This window comes from Engystomops pustulosus, chromosome 1 (assembly GCF_040894005.1).
Source record: "Engystomops pustulosus chromosome 1, aEngPut4.maternal, whole genome shotgun sequence".
Taxonomy (NCBI): domain Eukaryota; kingdom Metazoa; phylum Chordata; class Amphibia; order Anura; family Leptodactylidae; genus Engystomops; species Engystomops pustulosus.
Genome location: NC_092411.1, coordinates 216,488,451 through 216,503,080, shown reverse-complemented (window position 1 = coordinate 216,503,080; position 14,630 = coordinate 216,488,451). Strand labels below are relative to the sequence as shown.

The following is a 14,630-nucleotide window of genomic DNA, read 5'->3' as shown; positions in this document are numbered from 1 at the left end:
GGGTTCACATACATTACATTAAGATGAGAACAAATAAAAGACACAAAAATACATAGATGTGGAATAAGGGCCCTTGAGGGATTACAAACTATATGGTAGGGTAATATTTTACTGAACACCTACCGGGCACTATATGGCATCATTACACATAAGATTTAATGTTGCCTAAGCTGTCATTTCTGGAGGGCTTGGGTGACTATCTAACATGTAAATGGGTCTTTTGAGTCCTGATTCAGATTAGAAGAAGGAAGAGATTTTAAAATTCCAAATCCTTTATTCCCATCCCTATCAATACACATGCACGTGTAACCAATATTGCATTAATCTATATCAGGAGTCTAGGAATAAGTTCACACTGTGTTTTGTGGATGTATTATATTTGTCTTAAAATCTCATCCAAAAGCTCCTAATCCACCTCCAATAATTTTTGCACTAAGGCTTTCTGCCACAGATCCAAGGGATTATGATTTCAGATGGAAGGCCACATGCATACCGGAGGGATTTCTCAAGGCTTGTACTGGTGTATAACCCTTGTTAGGTAGCAATTGCTGGTGCACAGGAATTGCTTGGAGTGGACCATGCCAGGCCGCAAAGTGGGCTGGTGCATACAAGAGCTTGTGTAGAATTGATATAGCGGATGTATTAAGAGGTGATGCTTGATAATCCCACCTCTATCATGTCAATAAGAACATACATGTAAAGAATGCTTTCTTGGGCAAGATAGCTGTCTATGAACCAGGGTTTGTCTGATAGCGATGTATTATATAAGTCTGGTGTACATTATCAATTTAGATCTCAATATTATTACTAAATACAGCAAATCTGAAAGTGGGAATGTAGGAAGTAAAGATATCTCTCCAAATATCTTTCTATACCTAGGCCTGTGACCAGGACAAGGGGGCATCCTCCATCGCCATAGACAAAGGTTCTTTACTGTAAGAGCAGTGAGACTATGGAGGTTGTTATGGTGGACTCTATGTACATGTTCAAGAGAGGCCTGGATGACTTTCTGGAGAGAAAAAATATCATATAGAGTAGTATGGGGATAAAACTTAAAAAGTATTTTCTTTGTATCCTGGGAGTTATTCTGACCATATTAGGGGTCAGGAAGGAAATTGTCCCTGCTTTGGGCCAATTGGCATCAGCTTTGCAGGGTTTTTGCCCTTTTTCTGGATGAACACAGTATAATTTAGTAGGTTGGACTTGAGGGGTTGATGTCTTTTTCTGACCTTATTTAGTATGATACTAAATTTAATCCAGTTATCGTTTCTAAAAGGTATCAGGGTAAGGTGGCCTTTGGGGCATTTGGACTTAAGTGTAAATACCGTCCAAATTCACAGGCTCCGAGGCCTATATCTGCCAAGCTCTCACAGAAACAGCTATTCAGCCTCTGAAGGATGTAATTGACATACAGATGAGGGGAAATAAAACACTCTTTGATATGTTTATACATTGGAATCCCTCAGTGACAGAATACAAATTTCCCATTTTGTATAAAATCACAGAACATTTCAGTTATTTCATTGAGCTGTAAAAGCAAACAGACTTGTTCCCTGAGAGTCATCCTCCTCTTTCACTGACATGGAAGAATATGCTTTAATAATATGTGGTGTATGCAATCTTCATTAGATGCAAGAACAGGCAATTTTCATACAGGGAAGGTATTTTACAGGAACTTTCAGGAGCTGCAGCCCTGAAAGACCGAGCTGTTTGTTTTCTCTAGTGTGAGATGGACTGTAGATGCTTAACCTCTGATAAGGAAAAATTACACAACTGCTTCACCAGGAGAGCAATTTATTCATTTACTGCTTGAGAAATAAGTGGCCACCAACACAACAAAGGACCCCCAGTAAAGCCTAAACTTGGTTGAAACATGTCTAATTCTAGTAGCATTTAACCCATGACTCCGGAGCTCTGTTTGACATTTTACAGAGGAATTGTTAAAGACATGATGGAAAACTATTGGTCTAACAGGATAGATAGATAGATATTTAGTAAATATATGTTATAGTCTATTATGGTGATACTTTATAGAAAGGCACTTTTAAGGTTTTATATAACTATTAAATGACTATTAAATATAACTATTTATGATAAGTTGTGTGTATTACTCTGATCTCCTTATTTAGGACCCATGCCTGCTTGGCCAATGGCTAACCCTTCATGTAGATCACACATCTTGTCAAATAAGACCCAAAAAAGTGTGTAAATAATTACACATATGCAACATCCCCTACAGGGGCCTAGCCTTTTCTTGGGCTGAGTGGCTGGCGGTTGCGGCGTAGGCACACTAGTGTCACGGTACTTGGTGTATGGTGGATAGGGTGCCCGTGATGGTGACAGTCGTAGTAGCAGAGATCAGACGGAGGCAGACGTTGTCTAAAAGCAACTTACAGTTCTTTATTGGAACCAACAGGAACAGTGGATAACGTGTCCAACGAATCTTAACAATGGTAACAGGCTGGGGATGCACTTGAAGAGGGAACCACAGGGATTGCTCACCTGCCTGGATGCAACTCCACACAGGTTGCGAGCTACATATTGGGATGTATTCGCAACAACCGCTCTGCCTTGCAATGGCAAGGATGTTGCATATAAATAAACCCCTCTATTAACCCCTAAATATCATGTGGCTGCCCCTCTCCATAGAGGGTAGGAAACTGCTGTATTATGCTACACCTGTAGACCCCTGCTGCTAATTGCCAGGGTACCCAAACAGAAGCATGATGCAATTACCCCAAAGTTGCCAATGGTATAAGGCTGATGTATCTTCAATACAGTTGTAGCCAAGCCAGACGTGTTCCAACGCAAACACTCAAAATCCATATGTGTCCAAGCATATCCAGAATACCTTTTGATATATCTAGTGTAGAGCAAATAATACGCACTAATTTTTTAGGCATTGCTGAATTCTGCACTGTTGTGCTTTTATCCAAACAATAAGTAAGAGATCTTTGATATGGAAAATTTTTAAACAGAGTCTGTACCCCTATTTGCTCTGCCAGGCCAAAAGTCGTTTATATGCTGTGTTTGTTTTCACAAACTGATCACTATGACACATAGACATGATGAGGATAAAAATTCCTCCTATCTCTACTTAACATAGCAAATTGCAGCTACACAAACATGTGGAATTCCATTGCCAAATCTTTGGAGAGCAAAGGAATTGCAACCATGATTTCTTTGTCTGAATATATTATAAATTCCCTTTATCTGGTATTTCAATGTATTGTGGTTGGTTCGAGCCTGCATTGCCCTGAGACAACCGATATCTGAATGGACAGAAAAGTTCAAATAACTCGAAGCTAATTAAAACTCCAGAAATATTCTGCAGGATTCAAGCTGATTACAAGGAAAGACGCAGAGATTAATAGATGGCGAGGAATGCTATCTGGAAGCAGAGCGATATAAAAAGGGAGACGCTCGTATTTCAAACTGAAGGAAACTTGAAATACTACTGACACCGACTACTCCTTCACTTAACTTTCATTTCAAAAGCATGCATAACACTTAGGAAATCCATTTGATGAGTAATTATAAAAATTGGATAAACTCACAAATGAACTTTCACAAATCTCATCGGCTAAGAGGTAATGTAAAGCTAAATCTTGCGAAAGTCCTCAGAGCATTTTACATGTCAAAACACAATAGAGTAATGATCTTAAAACAAGGATGTTGCCATTATTAGTAGTCTCACAATATCAGCAGAATTTATTTTGTGTCAAAATATACTGCATAACAAATAACATAGAAAAATAAGGTCATTAAAGTATGTGTAAGTTATCTAAGATTGAGTCCTTCAACTTGTAACTATTTATGTTATATGCAAAAGGCCAAGAAGTTTAAAACGAAACAGTTTGTCAAAGGAAATATTTTGCTCTTATATGAAAAAATGCACTTTTTTAATAGCAAATTTGTCTTCTGTTGTTGGCATATGTTCTCATACATTGCAGGATACACAGTCCTACATTGAAATGTGAGTGAGTTAATAACAGTGTGTTGGGAGAATTCATGAAGACTCAATTCCAGTATTGAAATTCCCCCTGCTGTCGATTTGGAGCCCGTATCTACCAAGAGACTCCGACCTTTCAGTAGGTCGGGTTCAAACTCCAGCATTTTGGACCAAATACTAGGTCTGTTGGTTTTCTAGCAGAAAGTATAATAATTTTGAATCCTGAATGCTCCATAAGGTTTCTGAAACACTGCTCGCTACAGGAGAAGAAGGAGGGAAAACATGAGGCAATGAAGTATATAATAAAGTTTACTGTTATCACCTGCACTATTCATTTCTGAAATAACAAAAATAATTGTGAAAGGTTTAGTTACACAAATCTATATTTGGTGTAGTACATCTACTATCTATCCAGTACTTGTACTATCTATCTAAATTTTATTGTAAATACAATATAATGGCCATTATCATGTTGCTAGATTCCCTTTAACCCCTTTGAATAAGAGGACCCTGCGCTTTGTAAATGTCAAGTCCTGCAAAACTGTAAGTAAATATAGAAAATCAACTGAATCTTTGTGTTTTTCATTGTATTTTTAAGCATTCAAATACCTTTTATTACACCTATCTTTGTGGGTATTATTAAAGGCTTACAAAGACAAGATTGAGGGCAGCTCTGCTTCTTTAGACTTTCTATAACACTACTACCTCGGAGTAAAAAAAGCTCTGGCAGGGAAATCTAACATCTGGATTCTTTTAAAGGGAAGAAATAGTTTTCATGTGTTTCTGCCTTTTAGCCGGCTTCAATTTGTTTTCCAGTTGTGAAGTCCAGAAGACGATGTAGGTTGTGGGGCTGTAGGACAATTAAGTTAGGAAAACAAGGGGTGTTCTTGTAATGGAAGTCACTGACTAGAACAGCACATTCTATAGAAATATGACACAAGATGTTTCTTACTTATGAGGGGATGAGTAGAAGAAGACTCTCCTACTTTTGTCTATATCAGCAGCGCAGACTGGCAGTATCTCCCCCCCCCCCCCTCCCTGTATATTATTCAGCACATGTGGGAAGCCAAATGTCTATAGCTGTCTAGAGTATATGAAGACACTTATGCTTCAGTTCAAACATACAGACTGCTGTCTCCAGTATTTGCTCCCAATCCAGAAGCCTCAATCTTTAGTACATTAGAGTTGCTGCAGCAATGGAGGCCACCTGTCAGTTTAACATGAAGCAGCCTCCATGAATATACCGACTGATGGAAAACTGATGGTGGAGTTTGGGAAGGAAAAGGAACCAAAAATGAACTCCCATTTCTGTATGCTTGACTTCCAGTGTATTTTTTATTGAATATATATGTGGTCTGTGGCAAAAGAATCTCAAAAATTATTGTATTCTTAAAATAAGGGGTTTTACATAGACCAAAAAAACTAAAACATTTTATTACTTAATCAAAAAAAATCTGGTCTGGAAACACTTTATGGGATCTAGGATTTTTAATACAAGCCATCACTTCGTATATCATTATTATGTTATATATATGTTATTATCTTTATCCCTTCCTTAAGAAAAAGTTTATGGACCACCATTTAAAGCTGCAAAAAAATTAAATTAACAGCCATGGGTTTGCAGATATTGTCAGTGTCACCTCACCGGCAATCTATTTCAGAATGTCAGTTCCCAAATGTAATATTTAATGAAACCTTTGCCAAATAATGTGGATGGTACTGACTCAAAGTGGTCAATCTGTGGTTATGTGTTATTTCCCAACTTCTGGTCCCTCCATACAAGTATTACACAAATAGCATCAGGCTTGTGGTTCTACGATTTACAGAAAAGGATATACAGGCAGTATCAGTTATATTTGGAAATGTGAAATGCACATAAAAAACCCATTCTACTACAGTTCTGTAGCTCACAGAACCACAAGCCTGATGAGATCTTAAAGATGAGATTCTTATTTTAGTATGACACCAAAGATACTATAGAAACAAAGATGTGTTATCTAAAGGGATACTCCCAGGGGGCTTCTAAAAGTGACTAATTTGAGGCAAAATATTACTATTCTCTGCTCATTTTCACATGACTTTGAAGAAGTTTTTTATAGGTAAAAGTGTGAGATTTGGGATAAAATAGAGAATCCTAGAAAGGACATTTCATACCCTGCCTGAGAGGGCTTGTTGTCCAATGGGGTAGATTCTGGTCACAGAATCCCTTTAAAGGAAACCTACCACTTTATAATGATAGTTGTAACCCTCAAATACCGAGCACCAGCTCCGGGTGAGCTGGAGCTGGAGCATATCTTCATTAATTCCAGAAACCAACAATTCCTTTATTAAACTGTTTTATACTTAATATTCTTAGCACGCTTCGGCGCACCATGAAACATCTCGGCGCACCATGTGCGCGACCATTCGTGCACCTGTCGAGGAAGTGCCGGAGAGCCGGTGACGTCACCGAGCTCTCGGGCACACTTGCGCCGGCTGTGCAAACTACCATTATAAAGTGGTAGGTTTACTTTAAATGAAACCTATGCTATCCCACCAAATGGGATGGGCGTATTGATTTCTAGACTCCCCTTTAAGAAATGTAAAAATTTGAGGACATATTTACATAGTTAATACTGACATGACCAGCATATACATTTTAGTAATGGGTCATGCTATTTTGGCACATTTGTAAACTTTATTCAGTGAAATTTAAAGGTCTATTGCTAAAATAACCTGAATCATTGACCATATCTGAAGTCAAGAATTAAGATTTTATAGAATTTAATGCCACGGTACAGAACAAAGAGCAGGTAATTGGCTAATGTTAGCAAACATTTTAAGTTTACACAACTAAATTTAGAAAGGTATATCTTTAATGTAGGCCTTAAAGTAATTTCCAAGCAGAAAGGAAAAGTGTCATAAAACAAACGCAGCATATGGAAACAGTTCTGTTCCCCAGCTTTATAAACACATGTTAATGATATAATTGTGGGTAAAGTAACTCTTGGCAAACGACATCATAGGTTTATTAAAATCTCCCTCATCCATTAGATGGCTGTAGGATGACAGAAATGACTTCTTACATTGAGGGTTAACTGACTTCTCCTTTCGGTAAAAAATGGGAATTCCATAAAATTAGAATTTCCTATTAATAAACCAATGCTATAAAGTTAATATCAGGCACCGGAGTGGATCATTACAGGGGTTTTAAGACATGGGACCAGTTCCTATAATAATAAGATAGTCAAGATTCTCTATACTTGCCCTTAGGTTGTTTTATACCAGTGATGGCTAACCTATGACACGCGTGTCAGTGCTGACACGCCTAGCCATTTTCAGTGACACGCGGCCGCCGGAGAGTTAAGTTTCATCCTCGGCTCCTACACGGCCAGGTGAAGTAGCCGGGAGGCTGAGAGATTGCCATGCACTGAGCTCACAGCACTTCCTCCTCCACTGGGCCGGCCCCTTCCCCTGTGTGAGCTGTGCCTCGTGTCTCCAGTCAGCACAGGTATCATCCCGGGGCTCAGCAGCAGGAGAGGTGACCCGACCATCAACTCCAGAAACTCCTCTGCAGCTCCTGATAGTTGTGCTGGGGGGAGTTGTTGTGGTAGGTCACCTCTACACTGACCATCTCCACAGCAGGGATGAGGGAGGACAATCACTCTTGTCATACATACAAGACATCATACAGTGAGTAATGTCAGTGTACTGTATGATGAAAGACAGTCATCAGGGCTTGTGTGTCAGTTTTGTGACGTACAAGGCCTGAAATAATCACAACGCCTTGCAAATTGTCAGACATTGCGATTATTTTGCTCCCCATGAAGAAGATGCAGACAGCGGCACGTGCGACTCACTATAACCTGTGAACTTTCATGACAAAGTTTGCAGGTTACTAAGCATTTCCACACCTGTCTGATTGTAACCAATCTATTACAATGTGCGATTTGCACATTGTTATAAATAGATGATGTGGAAAATCCCCTAATACTGCCATAATGTAGTATGGAAGTACATGGTAGGATCAATTAGACAACCTAGGGTTAAAGTACCCTAGAAGTTAAATAATTATACATATTTGTTATTTAAACTATAAATATCACAAAATTATGTTTTTTTTTTCTCACAGTGACACACCACCCGAGTTATGCTCGGTTTTTTGGTGAATTTTGACACACCAAACTCAAAAGGTTGCCCATCACTGTTTTATACAAAGATTATGCTATTGAGGTCCATGAACCTTATACTTTACCTTTCTATGGCTCCAATTTTATGCAGAGACATTTAGAGTTTTTTTTAGGGATTGCTGTTCTGCTCAGTACATGTGATATTTCTGTGTGGCAAGAGAAGAGCAGCTCTTAAAGGCAAACTTGATTTAGCAATACTCAAGATGTATATCCTATATTTGCACACTAGCCACCACTATAGATCAGTGGTTGTGTTATACACCATATTATGCCTACAAAATTGTACTAAACTGGTGGACACATCTGTATCCCTGAACGTACAGTCGACAACACTCCTGTTTGTGAGCGTTCCTTACTGTATGGCATGCTCCTGTAATTTTCCTGAATCTGAGCCTTACATTTCCACAATTCTTGGCAGCCAAAGGCCAACATACTGAATATGTAGCCACCAGACAATGGGGCTCATTTACTAGCGGTTGCGCTGCACACTTTTTTCAGCTGCTAAAACGGCTTGCACAGGTATTTGCGCTGTATGTGTGCGCGGGAATTGGGCACGTGACCCTTCTTATGGCGCAGTTGCGCTGGCTAAAAATCTTTCGAGAAAGACAGATGCAAGTGGAAAATGTATATATAATCTATATTCAAAAATAACAAGACATGTTAAAAACACTTAAAACACTCACAATTTGGGTCAGAGATCAATCCCCCCCCCCAAAAAAAAAGGACTTACATAATGATAATACAAACATATATACACCATACAATTCATATAATTATACATAGACAATTCCCAACACTACCCTACTATTGAATGGAGCGGCAGGACGACCTGCAGCTCCGCCCACTGCTGAGAACAGGACCTCGATATCTGGATTGCTGGGGGTTTCATTCTCATGATCGGTGGGGTTCCCAGCAGTTGGAACCTCACTGGTAAGCTTGTTTTGCCCTATCCTGTGGATAACTTAATTTAATTTAATAACTCTTAATTTTCCAAAATAACCTTCCCATATCTTACATATGTTCTAATGTTAAGTTTACATTGCTGATAGCCGGGATTTCTAATCTTTTGTGAAATTCTGATTGCAGCAAATGTACTTATATTATACAGGAATGAGTAGAAGTGTTTAAGGGTATTTTATTTACACACCTACATCCAATTTTTCTAGATATTTTTCATGTATATTTTCCAGTACAATATGATATCCAGAAGTGTTAGATACCAATATTTTGAATACAGGGAACAGGTATGGCATGAGGTTTAGACTTTACAGCTGAAACGGGATGAAAAGGAGAGACAGATTCCACAGGAATGCTGATCTAGCTGATGTGGCTGACGCTGGACTTTACATTGGCAGGAGCTTACTATTAAATTGCTTGACAGTAATCCCTGCTACCAAGCATCATGTCAGAGTGTACTTTGCAGAAGTGTCAAGTAATAAAATGCAACTTTAGAGAAAAAAAAATTTCCATCGCACGACAACCATACCATGAAGGGTTTAACCATTAAAAGGATTTTCCAAGGCTTGGGCAGTTTTAATTTAACATTCAGAGCTTATGCTTAGATTATATGGTGCTTATCTTTAAAAAAATGTTTCAGCCATCGGGCAGGTGTATCAGTAGTCGGCAGGGATATTTCATCCGCATGGTTATGTATAGAAGTATATAAGTATTGGACATGACTGCATTGTACCAAGAGCTCTACACATTTCTATGTTCTCTAACTACATGAAATAACACTATGGTCTAATTGTTACCCAATAAACAGAAGTCACTTAAATGGAGCTAAAATGCAGTACCCGGTAAAACACATGAAAAAGAGTGGTGCTGTTCTAGGTCTTCTATTCAGTCCTGTATAACTCCTGATCTAAAGAGCATTTTTAACAAAATGGAAAAAATCGGTCGATCCATGGAATGGAAGGAATTATCATCATTACATTATTTTTTTCAGGATTAGAAAAATATGGCTGCTTCCCACAAAAAATAGCACCACCCCCGTACACAGGTTTGGTCGCGAACAGTAACTCAAATTTACTTCCAGCTGTAGAGAAGAGTGATTCTGCTTCTGTTCCTAAGCAGTCATGCTTCTTTTAATCCTAGACAACCCGTTTAAACTCCTGGAAAGCCCCCAACAACATAGAAAAGTCTTCAAAAGTCACATAAAAAAGTAATTTGTAATACTTGATTTTAGCTATGAGAAAAAAACTTTCACAGTTATTATTTTATATATCAAAGTTGTGACTTTTTTTTTCTAAAAACATTATATTTCAAAATTATGACTTCAGATCTCTAATATTGCTTTTCTCCAATAGAAATGCCTATTTTCTTATAATTATGGAAGGTTTATGTAATAAACATGACAGCTCTTAACATTACACAATGTTTAACGTTTCATTTACAAGTTTTTTTTTTAAAAAACATTTTCCTTTCAAATTTTCAGTCACCCCCAAAGAATCGCCCTCCCCAGAGCCTGATTGTTGCTACATCTGCTAATTAGAGGCTTACATGACACATTCTTGGATTCCTTTACAGCTGTTAATTCTCAAAGTGTACCTGAGAGTGTCACTAGAGCCTTTTCAGTGCTACTGACTGTCTAGGAAAGCTTATTTGAACAAAGGAGAGCTACCACATAATGGATATGCTTCATTCTGGATCTCAGGCAAGATATGCTTATTACTTAAAAATTTGAGTGTTAATTCTGCAGTAATATTGTTCAATTCTGATACATCAGGTGTTAAAACCCATTTAAAAATCTAAACAATTAAAGGGGTGGCACCCATTTATCTATTAGCCATGTAAAAGCACATCTCTTCCTCTGGAGGACTTGGCACAACTTTGCATCCCACAGACTAGTGTAATACTTAATATCTCCTGCTGGGGTGCTACAGACAAATTGAATATTGCTGCTACTTTAACCCACAGATTAGAACTAACTTCTAGAGCTCTCTCAGAAAACCTTCTCATTAGGGAATACTTTTAGTGTCAGGTGATTTTTGTTATAATTGTCCCATAGTGGATAGAAGGTTGCTGGAGATAGCCAAACCCAACACTTATCATACTACAGAATGGAGCAGCAGGGTGTATGATCAATCGTCTACCCCACCCACTAGTGAGAGCAAGACCTTCGTTTTCCGTATCGCTTGGGATTTCATTCTGGTAATTGGAGGATATCCCAGCAGTCGGACCTTTACTGATCACAGATAATTATGTTGCATGGAATATTAAAATAAGAGACAGCGGTATCATAACAAGAGTCCCATGTATAATCTAGTAGTGAATTTCAAACATTTTATAAAACTACCGTACAGTTTTGTCCAACTAAACAGTAGGTTAGCCAACAAGCAAGAGCTACCCAATCGTAATTCAAGACAGCAGGCCTCTGTAGTATGTCACTACATCATTCAGATCAGAGCTACCATTGATTATTCCAAGAATAACATCAGATAAGTATCTTAATGTTTACTAAGTTCCATTACATTCCAAAAGTTAACATTATGCTTTAAATGAAAAATAGAAAAGTCAAACATTTTCCTCAATTGGGCCAAATATAATTTATAATTTCTGCCAGTTTTTCTCTTTTTTTTAGGTTACTGGGTTACCAGTGTTCTGAATATAAGATCACATACCTGTTCTATTCTTAGCTACTTGTTATAAGAGCGTGTTGAAATAGATGGGATTGTTTTAGACTATTACTTTTTTCCCTTCTAACATCTAGCAGTTCACATTTCCTGGAGCTGGGGTAGAGCATGACATTCATGTTAGACGCTAAAACATTTTTGTGCAAAATAAACCTGCTTTCTATTGCTAAATGGATAATTTTGTCTGAGAAGTTGAACCTTGTGGATACTTTAGGGAAAATCTTATATTTCTTGGCCTCGACATATGTAAAACAGCTTTAAATACCAAGAATAATCAGAAGTGAATGACTGACTGGCCATTGTGACTTACAGACGGTATTCTGTTCTTGCATATTTTGAATCTTTAACAAACCTTTTTCAAGGTGTTAAAACATGTTTGTTATGTTTTTCTAAGGCAGTTTCTTAAGGTAGCTCTTGGGAATATTCCCTGCCTGGAGTCTGGATTAAATTTTCTGTGCATCCAGAACACTTCATCATGCAGCTTAGCCAAAATCTGTTCTGGTTTGCTGGTGACTCATGCTGTAGGTATGAGAGAGCCATAATAAAGAACATTTTACATGATATGCCAAATGCATGGTAATTTAATCCCCAAACCAAGAAGGTACATACTGTTTTAGAGTGAAACATGGTCTCGTCTCTGCAGACAAAGGGTTTTCGAAACTTTTCATGATGATGGCACATTGGGGAATTTATATATAGAAAGTTGAGGGAATGAGAAATGGAGTTAAAAGAGGAGATACCGCTCTACTTGGGAATTTCACAACTATCATTATAGGCTATGTCACAACATCTATTTTTCTTCCAAATTATATCTAAACCACTTTGATAAAGTTAAAGTTTACCTAAAAGCCTCTTTAGATTGTACTGTGGTTAACACTGATCTCCAATGTCTTCAACATAAACTTATGTAACATCCCAGTATAGTATGTGCAAGATGTTCTCCAGTAAAACTACAGGAAGCCCATGTAGATGCAACATACAGAGCCAGAGATGCAAGAGCCATTTATCTAGTATAACTGTAGTTTCTTCATAGTACACTGATACATCTCTTGTTTATACATGCAAAACAAAGTCCACTATCAAACATATATTACATGAATTATAATCTATACATGTAAACATTTGGAACAATTACAGGGCTATGGCCCTGCCTACAGTAGGTAAAAGCGCCCTGAGAACGGCGAGCCCGCTATCAGGAACCTAACTAACAGACCCCAAGAGACCCTACAAGGGACAGCGGAGACTTACTTCGTCTGCAGTTGCTGGATGGTGGAACGGACAGGAAACAGAAAATCAGAGCTAGACCAGCGTTCACACTAGCACACAGAAAGGGGTCAAGACAAAAACGAACAAGTCTGAGACAGGGAAAGCAGGGTCTCAGCGGAAGATACACCACAAACAACAAATACAGAAATAAGAAGTTCCTTTGAAGGAACTGGGCAAATATAAATGGAATAATGGACAATGCCTCCAATACTAAAAGTCAGAAATATCTTATTGTCTGTAAATTCTTTCTTCATTGTTTACAATCGGAACTTTATTGATTTAATAATATTAATGGCATGTCCTAAGGAGAGGTCATCAGTTGTTTTGTCCTGGAGTACCCTTTAAAGCTTTACATCTACAATATCTCTTAGGTCCCTTGCCCATGACTGTTTATTTCTGATTGTGTGCTACCTGTAACCATACCATTTCAGTACAGGTAGCACACAGTTCCATTTATTTCAATTAGCAATACGGCCATCCATTTGAATGGCAATATTGCCCAATGTACCACCAACGGAAATAAGGTAGAGCTTCCTATATTTTTCTGTATGTACGATAAAGCTGCAAGGCTCCCTATAGAGAGGTGAGGGGTGAGCAGTGCCTACTCTTGCAGAACAGATGCTCCCAGTCCGGGCATAGCACACCTTCAGATGCACAAGGCCTAATTGATATATTACTAATAACATAAAATAAAAATATTCAGAAATGTTTAAATAGCGTAGACACTTTAAAGCAGCTAACTATGTATCAGTGTTGATGCCATAGCCATAGCTTTTTTTGGCACATATAAACTCGGCAAAGCATAACATTCTGTTTTAGGCTAGAAAGTTTCGCCAAATTCTGTGAATATTTTACAATCCACAAATATTCACTGGAAAACACAATACAGATACTTAACGTGAAGTACAAACAAATGTTTCCTATTCATTCTTGTAGTACTATGGATTGGATGCCAGCATGCATTTGACCATATGCTTCGGATTTTATCCATGTTTCAGACTAAGGTAGCTCTGCCAATAGTTTGACAAAAGAGTATGACCAATTCAGTTCAACTTTTACTCTATAAGCTATACAACTAATACAGACAGTTCAGAACAACTTTTAGGATGAGAACAAATGATTGTTCTGTTGACAGCAATATTTTTCTATGTGGCAGTAATATATTCACATACACGTTATGGTTAGGCTACATTCACAATTTGATGCTTAGGACTTATGCCACTGTATGCTCCTACAGTAGGATACATTGTCCTGCTCCTCCCCCTGAAATCGTTAGGAGTTAACATCAGCAGCATTCAGTGATTGGCTACTTCCAATGTTCAGGGTTTCTCCCTAGTGATGTAACTGTACTTATATGCACAGTTAAATCACTGGGGTCTGCCCAGATCGTACGCTTAACGTTGGCCTGGAATGCCATAGTGTTGCATCCATCCCCCATAGGCTATCAGGAAGCAGGATGAGGTTACTGCTGGACATGACATATTCTGTGCAGATGGAGGAAAAAAGGATGCCTCTTTGCCAGTACATGTCTATGGACAAGTTCAGCTTATAAGCCGGGAGTTTTTATGATGTATACATTGAACCAATCTATAGAATGTGATGTGAATG

The 14,630-nt window shown here is 38.2% G+C and overlaps 1 protein-coding gene across 1 annotated transcript in view; it reads right to left on the bottom strand.

Annotated features, from left to right (window-relative positions):
* Positions 1 to 14,630, bottom strand: part of FAT4 (FAT atypical cadherin 4) — a 169,713-nt gene that overhangs the window by 63,458 nt on the left and 91,625 nt on the right. The window lies entirely within an intron of this gene.